The sequence below is a fragment of the Armigeres subalbatus genome, chromosome 2, assembly GCF_024139115.2.
Source record: "Armigeres subalbatus isolate Guangzhou_Male chromosome 2, GZ_Asu_2, whole genome shotgun sequence".
NCBI classification, from domain to species: Eukaryota; Metazoa; Arthropoda; class Insecta; order Diptera; family Culicidae; genus Armigeres; species Armigeres subalbatus.
In genome coordinates this window covers 170,042,873-170,070,518 of record NC_085140.1, presented here as the reverse complement: position 1 = coordinate 170,070,518, position 27,646 = coordinate 170,042,873, and the positions used below count along the sequence as shown (strand labels likewise).

At 38.5% G+C, this 27,646-nt stretch overlaps 1 protein-coding gene across 1 annotated transcript in view; it reads left to right on the top strand.

Annotated features, from left to right (window-relative positions):
• The first annotated feature begins 2,177 nt into the window (after positions 1–2,177).
• Positions 2,178–27,646, top strand: part of LOC134211177 (neurotactin) — a 117,867-nt gene continuing 92,398 nt past the window's right edge. The window contains exon 1 of the mRNA XM_062687851.1: positions 2,178–2,860. The gene's annotated coding sequence lies outside the window, so the exon portion shown is untranslated. The remainder of the gene's footprint in view (positions 2,861–27,646) is intronic.

The following is a 27,646-nucleotide window of genomic DNA, read 5'->3' as shown; positions in this document are numbered from 1 at the left end:
CCATAGTTCCCACCGTAGTTGGTTACCCGATATTCCCTAAGGTTGCTCGTATCCCGGCCAGCGCCACGTTGAGGTAGGAATAGGAGATGCTGGGTAGGAGGCTAAGGACTGCGAGATGGGGTCTATTTTATTCTTTCAGGTACGCGAAGTACCAATGGTAGGGGTAGCGGGGGTAAAGTGAACAGGCGGGGTAAAGTGGGTAACGGCTTGTTTATCCCCTGTTTATGAATTTATCGTATTATTTTCCATGCTACACCATAAATTAAGCATTTCATGCTCTCCGAGCTATTTCAAATCATGAAATATCTATTTAGCAGCTAGATTTTAGCAAAATTCTGCGCGCTTTCGCAAAATGCTAGTTTGATGTAATTTCGGCACTGTTGCATTTAAGCCATGAAAACTCTGACTTAGTATTTCTAAACCAAAATATCGTTCACATCGTTCATTTTGCTTGTTATGAATCAGAACTGGTTGACGGAAGATAATTTAGGTGTTTAGGTGTTATTTGAAAAATATGTAGCTATGGGGTAAATTGGTCATGTCGCCTGGGGGTAAAGTGAGCAATGTTATGACAGAGAAATGGATACAAACTAGCTCAATTTTCAACCTTAATTGGTTCGATTGACAGTGGGATCATCAATCAGGGGGTTAAGAAAAGGGGGATCTGTTAATTTACGCTACACATACACATTTTCGTACAACTTCTACATTCCTGAGCGAATATTTCCATACGACGCACCTCGTTCATGGAAACATCCATATCTCAGATGTTTGTCATCCGATCTGTGATATCCATATATCAATAAACTCAGTAAAAGCTCTAGTTTCTGTAAAAGAGTATAACAAGGGTAAACATTCCATTCATTTGAATAATATACGCGCACAAAATCTAGCATTTTTTAATTGCCCTAAAATAGTCCAGAACTTCTCCTGCAGCCAGAACATGATTTTTCACCCATTTTTCAAAACTAGATGAATTTCCTGCCAAACCATGTCAAAACCAAAGGAACCTGGTAATATTTCACTGAACAATCGTCAATTGAATATTAAAAAAATTCCCGCCCTATAATTTTGACCAAGCCCGGTACGTCTGTTTGTCTGTGATAAAACGAAGGGTTTATACCTGTCAGGGAACATTTAGAATATTATTAAGAATATGTATCTAGTTTGAAATATTTTGATCGACTTATTTGCTTTATTTACAATATTGTTCACTTTACCCCACCGTCTGACCATTTTACCCCGCCCAAAATAAAATTGAACTATTTTGGACTAATTTTAAATGATCAAAATAAAATATTGATTTTTTTTTCAAATTTTTTTAACAACAGGCTTTGTTAACCAATAAGATAAACTTGGATACACCTGCATTGAACAATACAAATTCTTGATAGCCACTTGATAATCAGCAGCAGTTCTTAGGGTGTCCAATTTACCCCCACCACCCTACGCTTTACCCAGCATTTGTCGTGCCTACGTTCTTCATATTATGCCCCAAAACCCCATGTTTTCCACCTAGTTGCCTTTCTAGTTTAATCTCTGCTTTAAAAAAATCACAGCATTAGCCAAAATTCAATAATTTCCTTCTCAAAACAAAAGAAAAAAAAAATGACTTTTGGAGGAAAATACAAGCTTCCAATAGAACTTTGGCAATAATATGAATGCTTGGCGTTTACCTCAGATATAGAATCGAAAATTGCTTTTTTGGTATTTTCGAAAGGGTGTAAAGCAGTTTTTTATGATTTGCTCAACCGAACGCAAACATTTTTTTATAAAAAGTATGAATTTTGTACCTAGTGGGCCGCAAGCAATATGGGTTTCTGCTAGGTGTGTCCCATATAGTTTTGGAACCTTTGCTCTAGTATACTAAATACAAGCAACTTATAATAAACTTATGCCGTCCAAAGTTCAACCCTGCATTTATGACGAAGCTTTCGAGGCATCCTTTCGTCTTTACAATGAAAAGCTTCAAAGCATAGTCGGAGCATAAAAAGAGCAATCCTCCCATTTTCACTGAACATAGAGAGAGTGAGAACCAAGCATATCGATCCAGCAGGCAGCAACAGCTATGCCCAACGCATGCACTGCTCAATGCTCACGCTATACATTACTACCATCAAACACCCATCCGCCGCAGCATAGACAACGGGCGGCGTCGGTTTCAAGCGGTTTAGTTTATGTTTGAACGTTGTTTACTGAGGAACACGATTCTCCCGCGGTGAAACTTGCTCGCTGTGCTGTGCTCTTCCCCAAATATATCTTCCTGTCTGTATATGCTTCGACACTGTAGAGTGTGCACAGCGTGAGTGCAGTGGAGGAAAAACTTCGACGGCAATCGCTAGAGAAGGGGTCTAATTTTCGGGACGAGCGTCGCTTCCCTTTTTTTCGGGATTTGGTGGCAAAGCCGGAGGAATACTTATGTTCTTAAGGATTCCGCCGTTTTCGGCAAATCGTGAGAACAGCTAGATTTGTGTGTGTTTTAGATGAAAGGGGGGTGAAAAGGGAGAAAAGGATCTCTGGATTGGTACAGTGATGGAAAGTGTGCGTGTGTGAAAAATCCGCTTGTTTCACAGTTTTCTTACGATTTCGTTTTAAGAATTCACCTTTTACGTGGAAAACCAGTATTGAATTGCTTTTACATCTATCACTGATCAATTACAAAGTGTGATAAGAAGCAAAGTGATTACCATTCAAGTGAATTTTGCTGATACAGCTCGTTGTGAAGAATATTTTATACTCCATGCTGAACGATTTGCGAAAAAGGTAGTGCGTAGTACGATTCACCATCTGGCACCATTCGTTCATTCGGATACTTCCACTCGTAAGGGATTACTCAGCACAAGAACCGATTTTCCGGCCGGTAAGTACAGAACAAAGAGAAAGCTGATCCAAGCTTGGGTGCCATTGCCATGGAAAATAGTTATGAAATATTAGAATGCCGGGTACGCTGTTTCACCATGGTTACTATTTACCGAAAGGAATGAAATGTAAGAACGAGAGCGCACTGAAAAATCTACAATATTTTGACGATGGTGCAATTTGAGGTGCATTATGCGCAAAAGGCGCGCGCACGGGGTATGATTACATCGAGCTTCCCCGAGCGTTGCATCTTTCGGTCAGGGAAAAAGAAAAAAGGAATGTACCTATATTGCGAGGAACGGAGAGAGAATCAAGACATGGAAAAAGTGCACTTATCGATCGATTTGAGTGCCAAAGATTTCCCTCTGACATTTTTCCCTCACGTATTTACTGCTTGTTCGTATAGAATAATTACTCCAATAGCACGAATCTGTGGAAGCTATTGTGGGAAACAGTGAACCTGGAGTTTAAGATCTTCAACAATCATACTCCTAAGATGAAGTCCGTATTGTCATTTTGATAATTTGTCAAGCTTTAGGAAAATAATATTCAAGTTTCATTTCTGAGATAAAAAAAAAACTTTGATGCGCTTAACTAACAAACAACCTTCAGAAATGTTATATTCTAAATGAAACCTTAAATCCCATACTAAAATTATAAGTAAAAAAAATTTAGTAACCTTTTAAGAGCTTGAAATTAACCAATTCATCAACCAACCAGCGGATGTCAGGTTTCCTTACAGTTCTGTGTAATAGACCTTACCTGTTTGCAAGCTTTTCTGATACCTGTAAAAGAAGCTAAGATTGTTTGCATAAGAATCTAGCAATTCCACATTCCTTGTCTAATTATTAAATAAATTTTGATAAGCTCTTATACAGAATTGTAAGAAAATCTTTGGTTGGGTGTTTGCATATTTACATATTGTATGTAAAAACTGGCAAAACTCATATACTAACCCCACGAAAAAAATCAAAGAAACTTCAGGTGGTATTTAAAAAGCTGTGAAAGTTCAGGTTAACCGAGAAACTAATGGATTCCAACAGCGTAAAAAAGCTGAGTGTATGTATATTTGTTGTTTTTTTTTGTAAGTTTGATTTTCCACATATTCAAAATTTTATTGTCCAAATAAACGACAAAAAAAACTAAGACCATTGCTTATTTATTTAAGATTTTCTCAACTAACTGATAAGTTACTTTATAAATTAGCGAGTGTAGATTATCAGAAAACGCATTTCGTCCTACCACATTGTTCGATAAATTACTGTACATATTTGTACAGGTTTCCGTGGAACGTTCGGCTGCTGTCCGCTCTCATCGTTTTCCTGGAGGAATAGAAAAACTCATGAATCATCGAGCTCTGTTTGGGATATGCAAACGAGCGGCAAATCATTCGTTCGCGCCGGAAAGCACCCCAAGAACCAATTGTTGCGCGTGTCGAACTATTCAATACTAAGATTGAACCATTTCCAACATATCTTCTAAGCCTAGATACACATATTGGCTGCTATAAATAACAGCACCACACCAAAGAAATCGTTCATTTTTCACGATATGTACCGTGCCTTGGCAAAAACCAATCATGCTTCTGGGATTTCCCTACTCTCGGATTCCCTCTATCCTACTATTCAACACAATAATGCTCGAAATTAAATATTTTCATGAGATTTAGTTAGTGCACTGTTGATCATGCGTTTGGGAACGAAGATAAATAAACTGGCGAAGGAAAAGCTGCAGACGGTGGAGTCGTAGTCAGAGTGGAAAATAGAACACTAGTGCAATTGGGAGGCTGTAAAAAGTGCATAGAAGCAGTCTTTATTTTAACACCACTGAGTTTAGTTTTTCACGAAATTATCATACCATACCTTAGTTACCCTCGAAAAATGGTCGTGGTTAAATCGCATTCCCAACATAAGATAACTGATTAAAACTGAGCCTCGGGCTGCCCTGTTCCAAACATGGAACGAACCACTCAACAATTTACAAGAGAGGACAATGTTGTTGTCATAGGCAATCACTCGGTTTTATATTCGCTGATTAGGAGATATTGTTATTGGCATTTGCAAAGGCACTAAGTAAAACTCAATTACAAAAGTCATCTAAAATCATGTCCTTGAAAAAGTAGTTGTAGCTTGATCATGATATGACCGTACACTTCGTATTTACCACTCCGCGATATATTTTTTGGTTCTTCTTAGTTATTATTGGTTCAGTTCAGAGTGCCATCGTCAACGGAGCTCAGTATTCGATATCCAGTTGTGGGCCAACAATGCCACAATTACAGGTATACCTCGATTATATGGACTTTTTCGATGCAAAAAAGTCCATATAATCGAATTTTCCATATAATCGAAGCAAATTTTTTTTTCTCGAAATTTGTTTTACACGATGAAATAAGTCTTAAAAGTTGAAAGAAAATATCCATATATTGCCTTACAGTCTAATCCGCATGTTTGGGCTCATTTTATGATAACTCAGTAGATTATGATTTTCTATAAGAACGTAACCTTTTTCCAGCCGCTGGTTTCTAAGATTACGTTAGTAATGAAGACTTCACGCAGCTCCATGTGAGCACACTAATATACTTATTCACGAATTCTAACTACAGTGCCTTCCTGTTTCAGCAACAAAGCAAACACTGGGTGGTCGAGAAAGGTATATGTTAGATTCAAAAACTGGCTTTATATAGAAGGACTGACACTTGTCCTCTTTTGATTTGATCGCAGCAAATTGAAACCGATGGAAAATTTTGTCCTATTGTCTCCTATTGAAAATTGGCCGGATTGGATTATGGGCTCAGAAGATATCGTCAAAATGCATTTATTTATGCAAAAATCGCGTAGAAACAGTTTCACTTTTCTGACACTTATCTTTAAAGATCTCCTTGCAACAAGTTGCGTTTGATTGATATTCTTAAAAGAATTTAAATCAATGTAAATAAGGGCCCTATCCACGTATCAGTAGTGTCATTTTTGCAGAACCAATAGACATTTCCCGCCAAAAATGTATCTCGTTTTATTGTCTCAGTCAATTCTTTGACTTATTTAAACTCATATTTTAGAATAAAAATCGGAAAAGTGCCGCGTTTGATGAATTGGAATTGGCCTTCTTTTAATTCAAAATCGGGCGAATGTTAGCCAAGCTTGGAAACCAGTACTATTCGTCAAAAAGTATGGGTTCTTCGGGAAAGTTGTCAATTGAAAATTGAAAATTGAAGAATCGATTGAGCGAATAAAAATGGTTGATGGGAAAGGTCAATTGCACAGTGCACCTACACCTGCTAAGTGGAATATTAAAGGATAAATTGTTAGGGCTATTTTGGACTATGTTCGTATATTAAAGCAGGGCTGTATTTTGCAACGGGTTTTAAAATTCAAAACGACGCACAGTAGCGGACCCTCATAAAAATCCCGGACAAAACTTGAGATTGCATTCAAAATTTCACCACTATCGCGCTGTTGTACTTTTGTACAACACTAACGAAAATACATCGCTCACATTACACAGCATGAACGAGTTTGCATGAGCGTTTCAGGATCACGCTTTTGCTGAACGGTTTAGCAGCAATTGATTTAAGAACTGCTAACAAGAACATTCTAAAGATATTCAATTTCTTTTCCTACCGTTGAGCGTCAGTATAATCCTTAAGCCTTGTGCTGAACAAATGTGAATACCAGGATATTCGACAACATTTATTTAAACATAAAGACTGCTCGAAAAGTTTCAGTTTTTACATTCAAATAATAAATAAGTTCGTCCAGAAGAAATAATACCAGGTTTGAAAACCATTTGGAACTTTATGTATCACATATTAAAATAAACTCTTCCAGTTTCGTGGATATACCTAAAAAAATCAGTCCCAGTGGGTTCGACTTGCTGGATGATGAAGCATCATCCTTCTATACTTAATTCCATGCACCAAAAGCAAAAGGTTGGAAGCAAAGATCTAACAGCTAAATATGACAATCTCATCTTATCACTTGCTCCGCATACTGTCAGTCTGACAATTCACTTCACGTTTTCGTATGGCAGAGATCACCAAAAATACGCATTATTTTTCACCACCTTTTTGTAAGGACGTGGCCGTGGCTGTTGCAGATTAAAGAATTGTATATTTATCATTATATACAATGAAATTTTCCAACGCGAAAATGGTGAATCAATCAAGTCAATCAAACATATGACTCAGAGTGCATCTCCATATATAACATCATAACATGCCTTACGGGCCTTTATTTGTCCCAATGTACCATAATAAATATAGAATCAATGTGAAATATGACTTACAATATTCAACATCTTTTTAAAACCCCAAAACACAAAAAAAAATTGGGCGAAAAAAAATGTCCATAAAATCGAGGTTAAAAGTCCATATAATCGAAGTCCATATAATCGAGGGTCCATATAATCGAGGGTCCATATAATCGAGGTAAACCTGTATAGACCATAGACATTGTATCGAATATTGGTACGTTAACTAATGTTATTGGAGCTCCAAATGCATCATAAACTCGCAAAAGCAGTCGTTGCTTTCCTGATCCGTGATACTATGCCGATCTTAGTTCCATCATCTGTTGCTAGCTGGGTGCCAACATAGTGAAAGTTTATTCGACATTCTCCACTGCTTGCTTGGCCACTGTAGAATTGGAGTAGTAATACCTGATAAAATCCAACAAGTAAGCTTTTCTGATGACGTTGAATGTAAACATGCCACAGAGGTTCAGCCTGGTCTTTGAACTTACTATCCACATCAGTTGCGCTAGTAGGGTACCATACTCAACCGAATCGGAATCACAAGAATAATTTAACCATCGAATCAAAATCGTTCAGATGCTTCATCATAGTAGGGAAGACTCAGGAGACTTAAAACCCTGTTTCATTTACGATGTATTACAGACAAAAATAAATAAATTGATTGCACAAACTCTCTGGAAAACGATAGTCTGTGAATAGTTGTTCTTATTTGCACAAAATCGATTCCTGATCTCTCTCCTAGCCTAGTAGGAACTTGCCTGATACTAGTAGAAAGGTGCTCACTATTTTGAACAGTTTTTCTTCAATACATGTAGATTTTCCGACTCACTGTGCGTATCAATGAGCATGTTTTGTTATGGAATTCGACAGTACATGCAATATTTTAATTTAAGGTAGACTTGATCCTAAGTAATGATATCCATTCATACTTAGCTAACAACTTGAAACCTAAGTATTCTTAAATTTGGAAGCATTTTTATCAGTTTTGTATATTTACGGCTTTGTATTGTAAAAAAATGATAGTATTTGGTCAATGTTTGGAAAAGTTATTATTTTTTAAATCTTCATTAACGAGAATTTTGATATTTAGCCAGTATTTCCGAGATCCAAACAGGGGCATTAACCACCAGGGCAGTGCCAGAAAAATGAACCAAGGCCTAACCACAGGGAATACCAAATACATGTTATGTCTTAACCTTACCACAAAAATATCCAAAAAAGTGACTTGCACTTGAAAATAATTTAAAATTTAATATATGGTTGCTTATGGATGTGGCTTTCTCAGTCTGAGGATAATCAAAACGGCTAGATTTTGAAATTACCCGACGTTTCGGCCGAATGTATTTGGCCTTTTTCAAGGGAAATTATTTGTCAATCGAGAACGAAAAAAGGGTTGACAAATAATTTCCCTTGAAAAAGGCCAAATACATTCGGCCGAAACGTCGGGTAATTTCAAAATCTAGCCGTTTGGATTATCCTCAGACTGAGAAAGCCACATCCATAAGCAACTTTAATTCCAGTCGACAATTAACAATTTAATATATTGTTTGAAGTTAAAACAGGTGGGCATGGGGTCGAAGACATCATGACGATAGGACAAGCAAATAAAATTGAAAGTCCTTCCTTTATTGGCATTCGCCAATAGTACTATAGTGCCAGCGTTATCAGCTATGATTGAACGATCGGAGTACTTCGATTCGCAACTCAGCTACATAGGGCTTCCGAGTTGTCACCTATCTTGAAACGTCTCGCGAAGGAAGGAGTGCCAGCTCCTCGCCCCATAACAATGCACATTGGTCACTAGAAAGAGACAGGTGAAGGCCACTGTGTGCATAAGCTCGTCTTCAATAGCAATGGAGGTTGCTTTACGGCAGATGGTCACCAACAGTACAACACCTTCGAAAAAAGTACGCTTCTGCAACCGAAGCGACGGGACTGCGTGAGAGATCCAGGACCATACGATTCTCGGAACTCTCACTCACTCATGTATCCTCAGCACCCCCTAGGGGTACATAGGGCCAACGTAAAAGATCTCCATCCTGGCCGGCTGCTCGCTTCAGCCTTGGCCTGGGCCCAGGTCAGATTCCTGTCGACTTCCTTTATTTCCAAGTTGAGGCTACGCCGCCCAAGCCCCTGGGTCTGCCTCTGCTGCGATGTCCTGCTAGCTTCCAGTCCAGCGCTTACTTGCAGATTTCATCTCCGCTCTTTCGTAATGTTTTTCGATGGCATTCGAAATTTGGTGCGTTGACTAATCTGATTGGATCTCTATACATTTCTTAAACTCGCAAAAGCAGCCCTAGCCTTCTTGATCCGTGCTCCTATGTCGATCTTGGTTCCACTTCCTTCTCCGCTGCTTGCCCGGCTACCGTGAAGTTGGAGGGGTTGTTTGTGTTTACATTCCGTTCGGGCGGGTCGTTCAGCTTATTCTGCATATCAGAGCGCCATCTAAACAACTTCAATTTGAGCGATGTGCTAGTAGAGCAATATCATCAGCCAAATCGAAGTCGTTTAGATGCTCCATAGTAATAGGCTGCCAGAGCAGTCCACAGTTTGGTACACGGTCAATCGCACCCACCATGATATCGTCGATTACGATGAGGAACAGTAGCGGAGATAGAATACATCCTTGCCTCACTCCAGCGACTACCCGGATGGGGTCAGACAAAGCTCCGTTATGCAGGACTCTGCACGTAAAAGCTTCGTATTGCGCTTCGATGAGGCCGACGATTTTATCCGGAACTCCCTTGCGTCTAAGGGCGCCCCACAGATTTTCGTGGTTCAGACGATCGAATGCTTTTTCATAGTCAATGAATACCAGGTAGAGGGACTCTTGGAATTCGTTGACTTGCTCCAGAATGATTCGGAGCGTGACAATATGGTCCACACATGATCTTCCTAGGCGGAATCCTGCCTGCTGCCGTCGGATAACTCGTAGTATAACTTTGCACAGAACTTTGAGAACAATGCACAGTAACATGATTCCTCGCCAATTGTCGCACACAGAACGATCCCCCTTTTTTGGAACCTTCATTAAGACGCCCTACGTCCAGCCAGCCGGAAAAGTTGCGGTTTCGCAGATATTGCAGAATAGTTTGTGCAACATTTGCGCAGATAGCATGGGGTCAGCTTTGAGCATCTCTGCTGAAATGCGATCGACCCCGGGAGCTTTGTTGGATTTCATGCTTCGGATGGCTGCTTCAATCTCCTGCAATGATGGAGCTTCGGAGTTGACGCGGGTAATGCGTCGCACCCTTGGCGGCTCATGCCGAGATGTTGATGGTTGGTCGGGCGTCGAAACTTGAAGAAGTTGTTCGAAGTGCTCGAACCAACGTTTCAGCTGATCAGTTGGGTCGCGTCTTTTACCGGTATCCTGGGATTCATCCTTGCTCCACTCATGTGTCGTGAGATATTGTAGAGGAGGCGAATATCGCTAGTTTTTTTTTTTTTTTTTTTTAACTAATTTTATTTGCTAATTATCTAATACAGGCATTCATCTCTTAGACTAGGTGTTCCGTGTTTTCTTAACACTATCATCCTTATTTGCTATGTTACGCTTTTAGTTATTATTAATACATTTCAATTGCCTCTGGCAGTTAGAATTTTTTCCTCTGGTTGAATTGAACCATGTAGGAATTACAATGTTTTCAACTTAAACTAAACTTAACCTATTTTATACTAAGGGTACAAGGAGTTAATCGTTGCAATAGAAGATTGCAACGATTTTTATCTAAAATTGGAAGTTATTTTGTTGGACATTTGTTGCAATGTCTCAATATTAGAAATTCTATGAAGTTCATTGGTACTATACCACGGAGGCAACTTCAGAATCATTTTCAAAATTTTATTTTGAATCCTCTGGAGTGCCTTCTTTCTGGTATTGCAGCAACTAGTCCATATTGGCACAGCATACAACATGGCAGGTCTAAAAATTTGTTTGTAAATCAAAAGTTTGTTCTTAAGACAAAGTTTTGATTTTCGGTTTATAAGTGCCTAGGCACTTAACATATTTGTTACATTTGGTTTGAAGGCCTTCAATGTGATTTTTAAAAGTTAATTTTTGATCTAGCAGAAGTCCTAAATATTTAGCTTCGCTAGACCAATTAATTGGAACCCCATTCATAGTGACAATATGTCTGTTAGAAGGTTTCAAATAAGAAGCTCTCGGCTTATGTGGGAAAATTATAAGCTGAGTTTTGGAAGCATTCGGGGAAATTTTCCATTTTTGCAAGTAAGTGGAGAAAATATCCAAACTTTTTTGCAATCTACTACAAATGACACGAAGGCTTCGCCCTTTGGCTGAAAGGCCCGTGTCATCTGCAAACAAAGATTTTTGACACCCTGGTGGTAAAACAGGTAAGTCAGAAGTAAAAATGTTATACAATATGGGCCCCAGTATGCTGCCTTGGGGACACCAGCCCTTACAGGTAATCTATCAGATTTAGTATTCTGATAGTTTACCTGCAGCGAGCGATCTGATAAATAATTTTGGATCAGTTTAATGATGTACAGAGGAAAATTAAAATTCATCAATTTTACAATCAAACCTTCATGCCAAACACTGTCAAATGCTTTCTCTATATCAAGAAGAGCAACTCCAGTCGAATATTCTTCAGATTTGTTGAGCCGAATTATGTTTGTAACTCTTAATAACTGATGAGTGGTTGCATGCCCATGGCGAAAACCAAATTGCTCATCAGCAAAAATAGAATTGTCATTAATATGAACCATCATTCTATTTAAAATAATCTTTTCAAACAGTTTGCTTATTGAAGAAAGCAAACTGATTGGGAGATAACTAGAAGCCTCAGCTGGATTTTTGTCCGGCTTCAAAATTGGAACAACTTTGGCGTTTTTCCATTTATCTGGAAAGTATGCCAATTGAAAACATTTGTTAAATAAATTAACCAAAAAGGATAAAGAGCTCTCAGGAAGTTTTTTGATAAGTATGTAGAAAATACCATCATCACCCGGGGCTTTCTTATTTTTAAATTTTCTAGTAATAGATCTCACTTCATCCAAATTGGTTCCCAACGAAGGGTCAAAAACATTCTCTTGATTGAGAATGTCTTCGAAGCTCCGTGTAACCTGATCCTCAATTGGACTAGTGAGACCTAGACTAAAATTATGGGCACTCTCGAACTGCTGAGCAAGTTTTTGAGCCTTTTCGCCATTTTTTAATAAAATTTTATTTCCCTCTTTAAGCGCTGGAATTGGCTTTTGAGGTTTTTTAAGAATTTTTGTTATTTTCCAAAAGGGTTTCGAACTGGGATCCAACTTCGAGACATTATTCTCAAAGTTGGTATTTCTCAGAATAGCGAAACGTTTTTTAATTTCATTTTGCAAATCTCGCCAAATAACTTTCAAGGCGGGATCGCGAGTTCTTTGGTATTGCCTTCTTCTCACATTTTTAAGACGGATCAGTAGCTGAAGATCGTCGTCAATAATAATGGAGTTGAATTTAACTTCACATTTCGGAATTGCAATGCCTCTGGCTTCGACAATTAAATTTGTCAAAGATACAAGAGCATTATCAATATCACTTTTGGTATCGAGAGGAATATCAACATCAAAATTCCTATCGATATACGTTTTATATAAATCCCAATCAGCTCTATGATAATTAAAAGTAGAGCTGATTGGATTATAAATGGCTTCTTGTGAGATTTCAAATGTCACATGAAGGTGATCAGAGTCAAAGTCAGCATGAGTTACCAATTGGCCACACAGCTGACTTGAATCCGTTAAAACTAAATCAATTGTAGAAGGCTTTCGACTGGAAGAAAAACAAGTTGGTCCATTGGGATATTGAATAGTATAATATCCCGCAGAACAATCTTCAAATAAAATTTTACCATTGGAATTGCTTTGAGCATTATTCCATGAACGGTGTTTGGCATTGAAGTCACCAATTACAAAGAATTTTGATTTGTTGCGAGTCAGAATTTGAAGATCAGCTTTCAACAAATTCTTTTGCTGCCCATTGCATTGAAAAGGCAAGTAGGCTGCAATGAAGGAAAATTGTCCAAAATTTGTTTCAACAGAAACTCCCAAGGTTTCAAAAACTTTGGTTTCAAACGAAGAAAATAATTTATGTTTGATACGTCTATTAATGACAATGGCGACCCCACCACAGGCGCTGTCAAGACGATCATTTCTGTAGATAAAATAGTTTGGATCTCTTTTAATGGAGAGTCCTGGTTTTAAATACTTTTCAGTTATAATGGCAATATGCACATTATGAACTGAAAGGAAGTTGAATAATTCATCTTCCTTACCCTTTAGAGAGCGGGCATTCCAATTTAGAACTTTCACACAATTATTTGGATCCATTGAAACGGAGTCCGATAACAATTTTTTGTGTGTACTTTATACCAACCTGAACAGCTTCAGGAATGGTATTTGCTTTGAACATTGCATCAATCATGTGATGCAGTTGTTCAGTTAAAAAATCAAAATCGGAAGCAGTCATGCTACCTGAATCGGCAACATGACCGTTATTTTCCGTTGGGACATGGGTATAAACCTCATTTTGAGAAGAGAAATTTGGTCTACCAGCAGCGATGTTTGCATACGTAGGTACATTGGAAAAATTGGAATTTACTGAAGTGCTTGCTACCCGATGACGAGCGGCAAAATTTGTTTGTGAATTGTGGTGGGTATGAATTGCTCGACCGGTAACCGGTTTCGAAATTTGAGCGTTTGAAAAATTTCTACCCGTCGAATCTGGGATCCGATTGGAATTTCCGTCATCAATTTTGCACGGGAATAGAGATGTCGCAAATTAATCGATTACTTCGATTAATCGATTCATCGTTGTGATAATCGATTAATTTTGAATCGATTATTAACCAACGATTAATCGATTCAATAATCGAGATGAATCGTGAGTAATCGATTAGTTACTAATCGATTAATCAGAATTTTAAGACATCATAAGGATGTCGAAAATTAATTGATTATTTCGATTAATCGATTCATCGTTGTGATAATCGATTAATTTTGAATCGATTACTATACAATGATTAATCGATTCAATAATCGACAAGAATCAAGAGTAATCGATTAGTAACTAATCGATTAATCGGGATTTTACGACATCTCTACACGGGAATTCAAAACTTTTTTGCGTGAAGGGCATTCCCAGAAATTGGATTTATGATTGCCCCCACAGTTTGCGCACTTAAATTTATTGGAATCTTCTCTCACAGGACATGCGTCCTTGGCGTGAGAGGTTCCACCACAAATCATGCATTTAGCATCCATGTGACAATGTTTGGTTCCATGACCCCACTTTTGGCACTTACGGCACTGGGTAGGGTTTTGGAAATTTCCCCAGACCTGCGGAAATGTTCCCATGTAACACGGACATGAGACATAATACAGGCCTTTTCCAAACTTTTCATATTATTTAGTTCACTTTTGTTAAAATGAACTAAATAAAATTCTTGAGAAATGCCCCTCTGGGAAGTACCAGAGTGGGATTTCTTTTTCATCTTAATTACTTGGACTGGTGAAAATCCAAGTAATTGAGAAATTTCAATTTTAATCTCATCCAGTGATTTATCATCACTGGGGAGACCTTCAAGACGACTTTGAACAATCGCTCAGTTTTGTCGTCGTATGTGAAGAATTTATGGCGCTTCTCAGTTAAATAGTGAAGAAGACGTTTGCGATCGTCAAAGGATCCCGGCAAAACGCGGCAGTCACCCTTCCTAGCAATCTGAAATGAAACCTTGATCCCCTGAAGGTTACTCAAAATCTCATTCCGGAAGCCAGAAAACTCGGCAACAGATACCACAATTGGCGGAATCCTTTGCTTTTTCGCATGAATCGAATCACCTGGGCTAGAGGTAGATTCGATTTGCTCAATTTCATCATTAATCAAATCGAACTGATTGCTCAGTTCGATTGGAGAAGAATTATTTCCGATATTAGAGTTAGAAGGAATATCTGAATTCTCCAGCTTCCTTCTATTTTTTCCGCGCTTGGGCAGGACGGTCTTGAAACCTTGTTTCTTTGGAAGAAGCGGAGAATTCAGAGACTCCCCCTTCCTCTTGTTTTTGTTAATACTCATTGCTGAGCGTGGAGACGTGACCTTCTAAGAGGTTTTTTCCCAGAACGGTGTCCCTGCAGGATTACCACCGCTTGTCGGAATTTTACTTCCGCAAACGGGTCCAACGCAAAACGAAGGCACGGGTCCTTGCAAAGATCGTAACGGGATCAGTGGGTACAAATAGCGCTAAGAAGCACCGTTGAAATTAAAATAGCTTCGGGTAGTATTAAAAACTTCCTTCCGCAAAGAGAGAAAGAACCGCACAGCACGAAAGCACGATGCGGTCTGGAATATCGCTAGTTGTTGCAGCTTTCTCCCCTTCGTCGCGTCGGCCAGGGCATCCACCAACGCTCGATTGTCCCGTCTGCACCAGCGTTTAACTTCCTTCTGTAGAGCCGAATACCATTGACGGGACTCGTACTTGGCTGCTCTATCGCGGCCTTTGCTTCTCTGCGCTCCTCGATTTTCCGCCAGTTTGCATCCGTAATCCACTCCTTCCGCTGAGTGCGCAGCTCACCCAGGTTGTTTTCGTTTGTTTCAATAAAGGCATTCTTGATGGCCGTCCACTGCTCCTCTACGCAGCCACCTTCCGGAACATCCGCGGCCCGAGATCCAAGTTCTTCAATAACGATCTCTTCACAGCTGGATCTTCTAGTCGGCGTGTGTTGAATCGCCGTCCGAGTCTCTCCTCCCGCCGCTGAATCCGAGCAATGCGTAATCGGATCTCGCCAATTAGAAGATGACTAGCTGTATGTACCCGGCCTTGCTCGGAATTGCCAGTTTGATTCGCAGTTTTTTCACAATCGTAAAATGAATAAACCAATTGGTCAAAAGGATAATTGTGTTTTCTCATTGATACTTCATTATTTGATAAAAAGAAGGCAAATTTCATTTGAAAACATTGACTGATTTTGAAAAAGGGATCAAACCCAAAATCGCCTTATTCCGGGCAAACGTCTATTAACCCATCATCGTCGTCTTCTTAATATGAAGAATGTGTGTTCCAAATTTGACTGAAATCGGCTAAGGGGAGATCAGAAGTTACACTAAGGTGATTGATAGCTGAACAATGCCAGTCCCTCCACAACCTTCCCGTTTTCTAAATATCATATCAATAATGTTTGTTCCAAATTTGGTTGAAATCGGGCAAGGGGTACAGAAGTTATGTTGAACATTGGATCATTGCATACCTTGCTTTTATTCATTAATCTTTAATCATAATCATATAATTTTTATACCTTTTAAAATTTGGAATAAAGGTTTTCATTCATTCAATTTGATCATTCATAATCATTAATCATATCGATCGTTAATCATTAATCATACACATAGTGTGTCAACATTTGATCACGATCGGTAATCGTTAATCATACTCCAACGGTTTTTTTGGTCATTATTCACAATCGTTAATCATTGTCAAAAATGAATTTAATCGTTAATCATTATCAGTCATCATTGTCAAAAATGAATAAATCATTAATCATAATCTTTAATCATAGAGTTGAATGATTTAATCATTTAATCTGGTTGGAATTGGTCCTGGGGGTTAGGAGTTACACTGAATTGCTCGTTTTCTAAAGACAACCCCTTCCCCCTTACCCTCCCTCTTTTCTCAATGACCATTTCACCCCCTTTGTTATCTTCTCCTTGGGATAGAGAATGTGTGTAACAAATTTGGTTGAAATCGGTACAGGGGTTCAGAAGTTAAACTAAATTGCCCGTTTTCTGAACAATACCCCTCCCTCCAGACTCCCCCCTCCCTTTGTCCAAATTATTCTCCCACACACTGAGTTGCTCGTTTTCCAAAGACAACACCTCCCCCTATACCCTCCCCTTTTTCCCAATGACCATCCCACCCCCTTTGTTAAATTTTCCTTATGATACAGAATGTGTGTACCAAATTTGGTTGAAATCGGTACAGGGGTTCATAATTTACTTTGAATTGCCCGTTTTCTGAACAAAACCCCCTCCCTCCAGACCCCTCCTCCTTTCCCAAATCCCCTCTCATATGATCGCCTCCTCGTAGTGAATATGTGTACAAAATTTGGTTGAAATCGGTCCTGGGAGTTGAAAGTTACACAGAATTGTTCGTTTTCTGAACAAAACCCCTCCCACCACCCCTCCCCCTTTTCCAAATGACCATCCCACCCCTTTGTTAACTTCTCCTGAGGATATAGAATGCGTGTACCAAATTTGGTTGAAATTGGCCAAGTGGTTCAGAAGTAGTTAGCGAACATACATACATAGATTGGTTTTTATATATACAGATAACCAGATGCGATGTCAGCGCTGCGTTTATTCCGGACATCAAGAAGGCTCCGTCTCCATTTTCGGCTAATTCAGATGTGGTCAATTTGATGTGACTTTGTCCACTAGTTGATGGAGAAAGAGCGACCCTCCAATCACCATGTCGTTATTGCCACAGAATTCTGCCAACAGCTCACCGTTCTCATTCATTTCTCCAAGACCATGGCGTCCCATGACACGCTCATAGTCCGTGTTGTCGGAGCCGATCTTCGCATTGAAGTCGCCCATGTAGATTTTGATGTCACCATTCGAAACTTTATCCACGACGGCATTCAGTTCACTGTAGAAATTCTCCTTGTCCCGTAACTCGGCAACATTGGTCGGCGCATAACATTGGATTATCGTGAGGTTCCTTATCCGTGTTCTGAATCTGGCAATGATTATTCTCTCATTAATTGGTTCCCACTTGATGAGCGCCGCCTGTGCATGGGCATTAAGCAAGAAACCAATTCCTCGGTGCCGGGGAGCGTTGTTCCCTCGAAAACCGGAATATAACAATACCTGTCCCGATGGTAGCTTGTGATCTCCAAAGTTTGGCCAACGGACTTCACTCAGTCCCAGGATTCCGAGCTTCATGCGCCGTGCCTCGCTGGCGAGTTGTGCCAGCTTACCTTGCTGAGCTAACGTTAAAACATTCCATGTTCCAACGCGTGTTCTTTGTTTCATGCCAAAAGTAGTCGCCGTTATATCAGTTCTCGATCTTTCTTCGTTGGTTTCTCGAACGGTTTGTTAAGTTTCGGGAGCAGTAGGTTGTTAGCCTAAGGTCCCTATCCACCGGAATGGGGCTGCCATCTTAGATATAGCTTTCGGGGAAAAGCATTTCGTACTCAGCCGTTGGAACAGACGGTCGATCAGTCAGGTCAAAATTTGTTTAAAGTTCCACCCAACACCAGGACTAGACTGTATTAGTGATAAATATAAACTTCTAATGACTTCCAATTCGCCTTACGAGTAAAAGTGTAGAATTTCTAATCCTGATATTAGCGAGTTTGATTCTCACTAACGTGGTTACCTCCAATACATTTTCCAAATCAATATCTTCCACATAACGTACATATTCACATATGAGTTTCATAACATTGTAAATTAACGTCCAAGTCGGGTGGTTTAATCCCCGGAAATAGGCAATTAACTTTGATTGAACTCTCACTAACGTGTTTTCGAATGGAAACATTTTCGACTCCCTGAGAAACCATTGAACTTACCACACAAGATAAATGCTTTCATAAGCCAAATTATCTTTACTTGAGCTAAGTTTTTGGATGTAACGCTGGTTCGTCATGCAAATTTATCAATAATTCAGCGATAACATTGTTTTGTAGAAATATTTATCACTGCTTCTTTGAAAAAAAGTGCGTCAAGCATATTGCAGTTGCTTTACGCTAGATTCATGCACTTTTTCTGATAAGCCCAATAAACTTGCGTAGAAAATCACTTTGACTGTGCAATCATTTTTTCTGAACGGCCTTACCAATTTTCGCACATTACTTAGATGAACGGATAAAAATCATACTATTTTAGCATTCATTATTTACAATCGATTTAAAGTGAAAATACGGGTAACCCCGTTAGGCATAAGTACGTTAAGCATAATGGACGTTAGGCATAAAATGACCCAAAGAACAGCTTATGACATAAGGAAGGCAGAATTATGCCAAACGTCCATTATGCCTAACGCTTGTTATGCCTAACGTCCATTATGCATATCGTACTTATGCCTAACGTCCTTATGCCTAACGTCGCGGATCCGAAAAATACACCGACCTTCCATGGGCTGAAAAAGCATCCACCACCAGAGCTAATATTAGGAAAATTTGCAGAACATAAAGTCCATTTCGCTAGAAACTTTTGATAGCTTAAATAAGAAATTGTGCACAATTATGTTGTTTTGACTACTTGGCGTAATAACCAAAGGTAAGCTAGCCATCTGGTGGCGTAATTTTGGTTATATCTTCAATATATGAAGATTCACAACGATAAATATGCACATGCATAGCATATTAGGCTAAGGATTGACCCATATACCCTATTGTGAAAGATTCAATTAAAAATGTATTTAGTTAGAGATAGATAGCATCTGTGCTTATTAAGATTAAAGTTTATCATATGATAGGTATACAAATCCTTTAATTCATCCATGATTGTTCCAAATTCAGCTTTATTTGTGACAAAGTTCGTTGAACCCCCAACCGTTTTATGTCGGTCGGTTACTGAATAATGAGTACAGCCTCCCCTGTCCGTCTACGTGAGAGAAAAAAAAGAAGTAAAATTTGCGCAAAAGGGGAGGCACAACTCCTGAAACGACGAACGAGGGGATACTTACTTACTCGCATTACATCATCCACTGGCACTGGATATTTCCGATGGTGGCGGCCGGATGGTGCGGGGCGACGCGATGTAGCCTCCGGGATAATAGAAACGGAGATTCCTAGCCAGTGATAACATCAGTCAGTTAGTCGCTGGAGCTGCTAAGATCGGGGGAAGTCATCTTTCATTCCAGTGCGGCGTCCGCATTTCCCGAGCAAAGCAACAAGAATGGGGGAGAAGAAATTCGTTAGAGCTAGCTCGGGCCTGTGAAGTTTCAAATAATTACCGAGCCCAGTTGGGTGTCTTGGAGCTCTTTCTACACCTAATCAACAGCATTTTGGGAACAGCGGCAACAGCCGTAGTCTAATGATACAATCAACTACAATCTCGGACAAAACTATGTCAAAAGTTGTCCAAATAATGAGTAGGATAATGTTTGTGATTTTGTTTTGCTTATCTTTCAAAGTTAATCGTTGTGCGTTAACTATGTCCGTCTAAAGAAGAATAGATCGAAATCAGGTACAGTTTTGTGAAAAGTTTTTCAGCGGGCTGCATTGCTTTTAATGTTTACTACGATGTAACTGTCGTGGGCAGTTTTAATGTGAAATTTGATGATCGTATGTTGAAGTATCTTAACACTGATCTACACGTGATCTTATACCCAAATATCCAACTACATGCCTTGCGTAAGACCATGCAATTGTTGCAGACTTCAATTCGTTGAGGATCATAAATTTTAGAATGAATTGTAAAATTTGGTATAAATTAAAATTGATCATTCATATTAAGCCAGATAGTTGCATTTCTATTTCTATGTGTAAATTAAAATTGAATGATTTTTTTTAACTAAACTAGGCACAATCGAAGAAAGTTTACACTTTGGATCCGTAAACTTTCCTACTGTTGCTGTTACCTGAATTTAGAAAAATAATACAGGTAAACAGCATCTCAGACCTCGTATCGAATTAAATTTCTCCAACTACATCACGTTTCTGCATTATGCTTAGATATGTTACCTTTGCTTATCCTTGTTAGAGACACGACCATGAACCCAACACAAACAATCAGTATCAGATCGACCGACATCGAACTGAGGATTCTGTCCGAATGGAACCCTAATGCCACATACTAATGCGTTCACCCATTTTTTTTGTTGGTGCAACGCTCACATACACACACATACTCCCGAATTTGATGTGAAATGGTGTGTGACAGAAAGCCTAATAAAATTTAATGCCTCAACAGTCTGCCTGCCTATTTGTGGGATGCCTACCATGGCCTATGCATGGCAGCAGAGCAGAGAGATCCAGCATAGAGGCTGCTGAAAACTGTTGCCACAAGAAAAATGTGGTGCGAGGGGATACTATCCGGCTTCGGTCAGGATCAAGGCTATAAACATGGAAGGGAATGAACTAGGTGAGAGGAAAAAATCAAATTAAATACATGGACCAGAATTCAGAGTTTGAAATAATCGAAAATGTTTGGTGAAGTCCACCTTTCTTCACTTGTCAGCTCACTTCCAGACACATTCATAGTCGGCTCTGGGCTGTCAATATTCGAAGATTTATGAACATTCTGCAAATTAATAAACTATTTCAAAACTAAACACGATTTGAACGAGTATAGTAATGTAGAACTGTATCCGATTTTCAACACAGAGGCACTTCCAGCGGTAGACGACAATAGAAACGAGGCTAATATGTAATTGTTTTCTCTGCACAGAGTAAGCATTCTCAGTAATAGTCGAATTAATGAGTCGATGGAGTAGTAGTCTGATTGAGTCATTCTATGTTTAGAATAAACATCCGATGTTTTTAAAAAATCGCACCGGAGTAGATTTATTAAGTTGAATATGTTAAGGTCTGGATCAGATAGAACGAGCAATGTTGAAAATGAAAACGAACTAGATTCGATAAAGACAAGGCGACTTTAATATGAGTCAAAAATAATGTTTAGATGGACATAATACAAAGTTCTTCAATCAAATTTTTTTAGTAGTTTGATGAACTAGCTTGTGGCACAATTTGCGTTTTGTTACCAAGTTTTCTATGAGCAGATAAAACAATAAATCAATATTACTTTTTTCGTGATTGTGATTGTAATTGAACGAACAGGGTGATATGGTTAATACACATTTTAAAATGTTTGACAATGTAGATTTAATTGAAATTAAAGATTACACTGGAACCGTCTTTAACGCGCTTCGTTTTTGCTTTTGCATTTAATAAAAACATTCAGTTTACCCTACGGAAAATCCACAAAAAATCAAAGCAAAATCACATGATATTTAAAAAGTTGTAGAACTTGAAGTAGACTGAGAGATTGATTAAATCTATCCGCCTGAAAAGTGACCCTAGTGTAATCAATAGTGCTACGAAATATAAGAATTTAATCTTTTTATACAGATACTATATTAAAACAATATTAAATTGTAAGATTTCAATACAAAAATTGTACACAGTTTCCGTAAGTTTCTTATGCAATAATGTATGTAATGATATCTGCCATCCACTGGTCGGGTGTAGGTTCTTCGAATTAAATCTCTCACATGCTGTGGTCTAGAAGATGAAATTTAATTCTTCTAAGAGACGGGTTTCATGATTTCAGTTGAACTCCAAAAGTTGTGGTAGGTGTGGTGTGATGCATATTATCTACCAAAAAATATCACACGGAGAACCGGCCGAAAACAGAAGACAGAAAGCTACAAAAGAAAGTTCCATGAGCAAAAAAGCAAACGTCAAATTTTAAATGTCGGTTTGTTTCTCTCGAGCACAATCGTAAAAAAGGGTGACTGTAACCAAGTAACAAGCTCCCAAAAGGTCACTTGTAAAAATGCCATCCCGAATTTCACTTTCTTTTGTACAAATTGCTCTCTCCGGTCACGTGCAGGTAGTTTATTCAAAATTGACAAAAACAGCACTTTCACTTCCTCACCTTGATCCCGGGTTCCGCCTTCCAAAAGTTGTCATTGCTCACATTTTCAAATTGTAATTTCATTAGGTATCAACCGTGCTCGAGGGAGTTGTTTTAGAATCCATCATGACACGCTTTTCGCCACCTCCACCCCGTGCCGGACCACTATTTTATATTTGTGTATCCTTGACAGAGATTTTCACCGCGCCTGATCCACTTTGATACCGAACACGAGTGCTTGCAAATCCTTTGGTGCTGTGTCCTGCCATCATGGCATTGGGAAATTTGGCGGGAACACGATCTTCCAACGAGAAGCGCCCAGCAATGCAGTGTAGGGTTTCTCAAAATTTATGGCGGTGGGAAAATCCACCGTAAAGAATGCTCTTTAAATATTGCAGCATGTAATAATCGTTGGATTTCAATTCAACTCTCGGGTGCCTTTTATGCTAGTTCTAGTCCAGGACGACCACGATAAGGATTCAGCAGCGGCAGGGAATCCCTTTGATTAAAAATGTATTTCCCAAAAAGTTACCCCTTGTACGAGCAACGGTCGTTTGATGTGGGGTGCCGTTCTTGGATGGTAGAGCAATGCTCGCTGCGTTTGATAGCAGATATTTGTACTAATATTGTAGATCCCAATCTCCATCTAGTTTAGACTAGATGAGTGCATGTGATTAGATTAGATAGAACTTACCCTACTCTAAAGATAAGATCAAGAATAATATTTAGATACAAAAATCACGCAATAAAGAGCAATATTTATCGTTGTTGGCATAAGAAAAACAAAAATTTTGGTGGGATATTTCGAATATTGTGGTTTGTTAAAACCATTGAAAATAGGGCTACTGCTCCTGGACTTCATCTCATAGCTCCGATATTGGTCTCACAAAAAACGAAGCAATGGAAAGGTATTTGGTTTGTTTATTATTTTTGTGATTTTTTTCAGTAGTGAGCACGCATGTTGTTAAAAAGAAGCGACGAAATTGGTGTCGTCTTTCTTTGTTTCGCGATGAGATGAATATATGTTCAGTGAGATGGAAAATGGAACAGTTTCCCTATATATTTTAGAGTGTTTTAAATGTAATAATACGCGTCTGTTTGTGTTATTATTGTTCGACTGCCAAAATAATATTAATCTCGTGAAGTAACGCAGAGCCGCATACTGGCGGAACCAGCAATTATAGTGTGAATGGCATTTGTGTTATTACACCCAACCATCGTTTATAAGATTTTTCACAATTCTGTAGAACAACATTCCAAAATCTGTATATGAATCGGGCATATGCGAAACTGCTAGATTCTCATACAAATATTGTATGATACCTCATCTTTTTACCTAACTTTTCTTACGTTACCTGTGTAAGACCTTACATTATTTGTATAAGAGGTTCTATTACAGAGTTATAAGGAAATCAAACATCTGATGGTTGATGTATATTTATATCATCTACTAAATAAAGGTCTCGGAATCGCAATAGTTGCCTTAGATGTAGTAAGACTAATAGCCCTATATAATATGAATATTGAAAAATCTGAAAGATCTCACCAAATTAGTCTTCATTGTTGTTTTAGCAAATGTCAATGTTTGTTAGATTCGTACACATTTTCACAATTTTCATAAGGTAGTTTAACTAAGCGCATTGAGTTCTCCGTATATAATGTAGCCCATCCACGCAAATTGTTTATCAACCTAAAATGAAAAACCAAAACATATTTACAAACTAGTTTTAATTTTTTTAGATCATTACTCATTTTTCAGCCATACTCTTAGTCAAAAATGAACTTCAAATATCTTCACATTCAGAAATACCGTTTGGTAGCACAGCGCCGAATTCGTCCCGTCCGGTGCAATGGATAACGAGAACAAGAATTCACCCCAATCCTTATACATGCAACCGATCATAATAGTCTCATTGCTCACCAACACACTTTTGTGTGGAGAGACAAAAACACCCTTCCCGGTGATTAGGGCGCTCGCTACGTTCGCTTACCCAACGATACAAGAGCTCTTCTGCAGCGCAGAAGGGATATGCATTTTGTAGTTGGCTCAATCATTTGGAAATAATCGTTCCGAACGTTTTCCATTTTCCAGAAGCCTGAACGAGTTTATCGAGCACAATCAGGGTCGGATCCGAATAGTGCTTTACCTTTGACATCCTTGCTTGCTGCATAGAATGCGTCCGATATGCCACAGTGTCAGTCTCAGTAGCATATCTATGGTATCATCTACCGGGTGAGTGAGTATGGGGCTGTGGCTACCGGAAAGAGTTCAACCTTCTGGCATTGAAAGCCTTCCTCGAGAGGATAGCGTCTCGTACATAGAAGGGCTCTCAAGAGGTGGTGAAAGCTGACATTATTTAAAGTCTAGGCTAAACCACTTGGCTTCTATTCAAAACAAACAAAGTCTCAGCAATTGCTGGGATGAGATGTGTGCAGTGCTGTGCATCAATTCAGTGCGGAAGCACATCAATTTCAAAGGGAAAATACAGCCGATTGGCATTCTAGCCAATCAGGGTTTCCTTTGTAACACTCAATTTCATTTGATCGCTTCGAAAATTAAGATAACCTTTCTTAGATCTGTATATGTTTATTCGACTGGATTGAATCACATTTGCCTCTAAGGTTGGTGATAGCAAATATTTCGTAGAGCCTAATAATATATTTTTTCCAAGGATAAAAATCAAAGTTTTCGGTCTATTTTGTCAAACTATCGATCATCAATAATTATTGAAGTCTCCGCGTAGTAAATGGTGAAATGTAAGATGGATGAAAACAGCATTTTTCTTCCGTCAAATACTTTTGCCAGAGTCGCTTCAATATGATTCAAGAATGTGAGAATGGGTGACTCGTTCAACTACTTAGAATGCTTGTAGAGCAGATAGAATGTATTTGAAGACAAAAAATTAATAAATTATAAGAAACCTTTTTGGAGAATTTTGCTCTCCGACCTCCAGATTGTCGATGATCTGATCCATCGATGAGCGATGATCCATTCTCACCCTCTAGGCACATTGTCACCCCCGATGATGGTATCGGGAAATCTGCTCAATAGAATCAATAAAAGGTTCTTGGGTGATGCTGGACGAGGCATAAATATAAGACCTCACCAGGTTTTCGGAAAATATCAGTAAATTAAGATAAAAGCAAAGGAAAAGAAAGGTATCAGTTATAAAACAGGTCCGTCTATTAAATACTATCTATATGCCGAAATAAGCCTATTGTTCAGCCTGATAATTTGGATAAAATTTCAAGTCAAGTAGATAAACGCTCAAGTCAATTTAGTGATGTGGGACTATTTCAAGTTTGACAACAAGAGATATAGATGCCTAAAATTATCACAACCTGTAAATGAAAGCTTTTGGTGAACTCTTGAAGTTTTGAAGAATCACGTTTGCTTAACCTATACAGAAAGGTTAGGATCATTTTTGAGTGATTTTCAACATGTATAATATACATATTAGGGTGGCTCAAATTAGTACACCCAACCGGCGGTTGTTAGATTTTCTAACAATTCTGTATAAGAATCTACCAAAACCTGTATAAGAATTGGGCATATGCGAAATTGTTAGATTCTTATACAAAAAAATGTAAGAAAAGCTTACAAAATTGTTAGATTCTTATACAATATTAGATTCATATAGCAATTTTGCATATGCCCAGATCTTATACAGGTTTTGGTAGATTCTTATACATAATTGTTGGAAAATCTAACAACCGCCGGTTGGGTGTATGGACAAAACTTTTTTCATTTTTTTTGATGGGCCGCCCTATTATTCGGTTCTATTTGATGCCCTGATGCTCTGGACAAAATTTTAGCCAAATCGGCCAACGTTCGGACGGTGCTAAACTTGTTGGAAGTTTATATGGAAAAATGTATGCAGAAACATCCAAAAACAGTGAATTGCAGTTGGACGGCACAGCTTACTATGCAGAACTATGATACTCATTTAGATCTTGAAGAATTAAATACAAAATATTATGCAGAAAACCGCGAGAAGATTAGAGTTTGCCCTGCTAAGTTATTAGCATTTCTCTGAAGTGGGGTTTGAGCAAATTTCGTTTCTTTTAACATTAAAAAAATCACATTCCAGTAAAATGCTAATATCTTTGAGTAATAAACTCTAATCTTCTCGCGGTTTTCAGCATAACATTCTGTATTTAATTCTACAAGAACTAAATGAGTAATGAGAACTAAATGAGTGGGACTATTTCAAGTTTGACAACAAGAGATATAAATGCTGAAAATTATCTCAACCTGTTAATGAAAGCTTTTGGCGAACTCCTCAAGTTTTTAAGAATCACGTTTGCTAAATCTGTACAGAAAGGTTTGGATCATGTTTTAGTGATTTTCAACATGTATGATATACATATTAGGGTGGCTCAAATTAGTACACCCAACCGGCGGTTGTTAGATTTTCTAACAATTCTGTATAAGAATCTACCAAAACCTGTATAAGAATTGGGCATATGCGAAATTGTTAGATTCTTATACAAAAAAATGTAAGAAAAGCTTACAAAATTGTTAGATTCTTATACAATATTAGATTCATATAGCAATTTTGCATATGCCCAGATCTTATACAGGTTTTGGTAGATTCTTATACATAATTGTTGGAAAATCTAACAACCGCCGGTTGGGTGTATGGACAAAACTTTTTTCAATTTTTTTGATGGGCCGCCCTATTATTCGGTTCTATTTGATGCCCTGATGCTCTGGACAAAATTTTAGCCAAATCGGCCAACGTTCGGACGGTGCTAAACTTGTTGGAAGTTTATATGGAAAAATGTATGCAGAAACATCCAAAAACAGTGAATTGCAGTTGGACGGCACAGCTTACTATGCAGAACTATGATACTCATTTAGATCTTGAAGAATTAAATACAAAATATTATGCAGAAAACCGCGAGAAGATTAGAGTTTGCCCTGCTAAGTTATTAGCATTTCTCTGAAGTGGG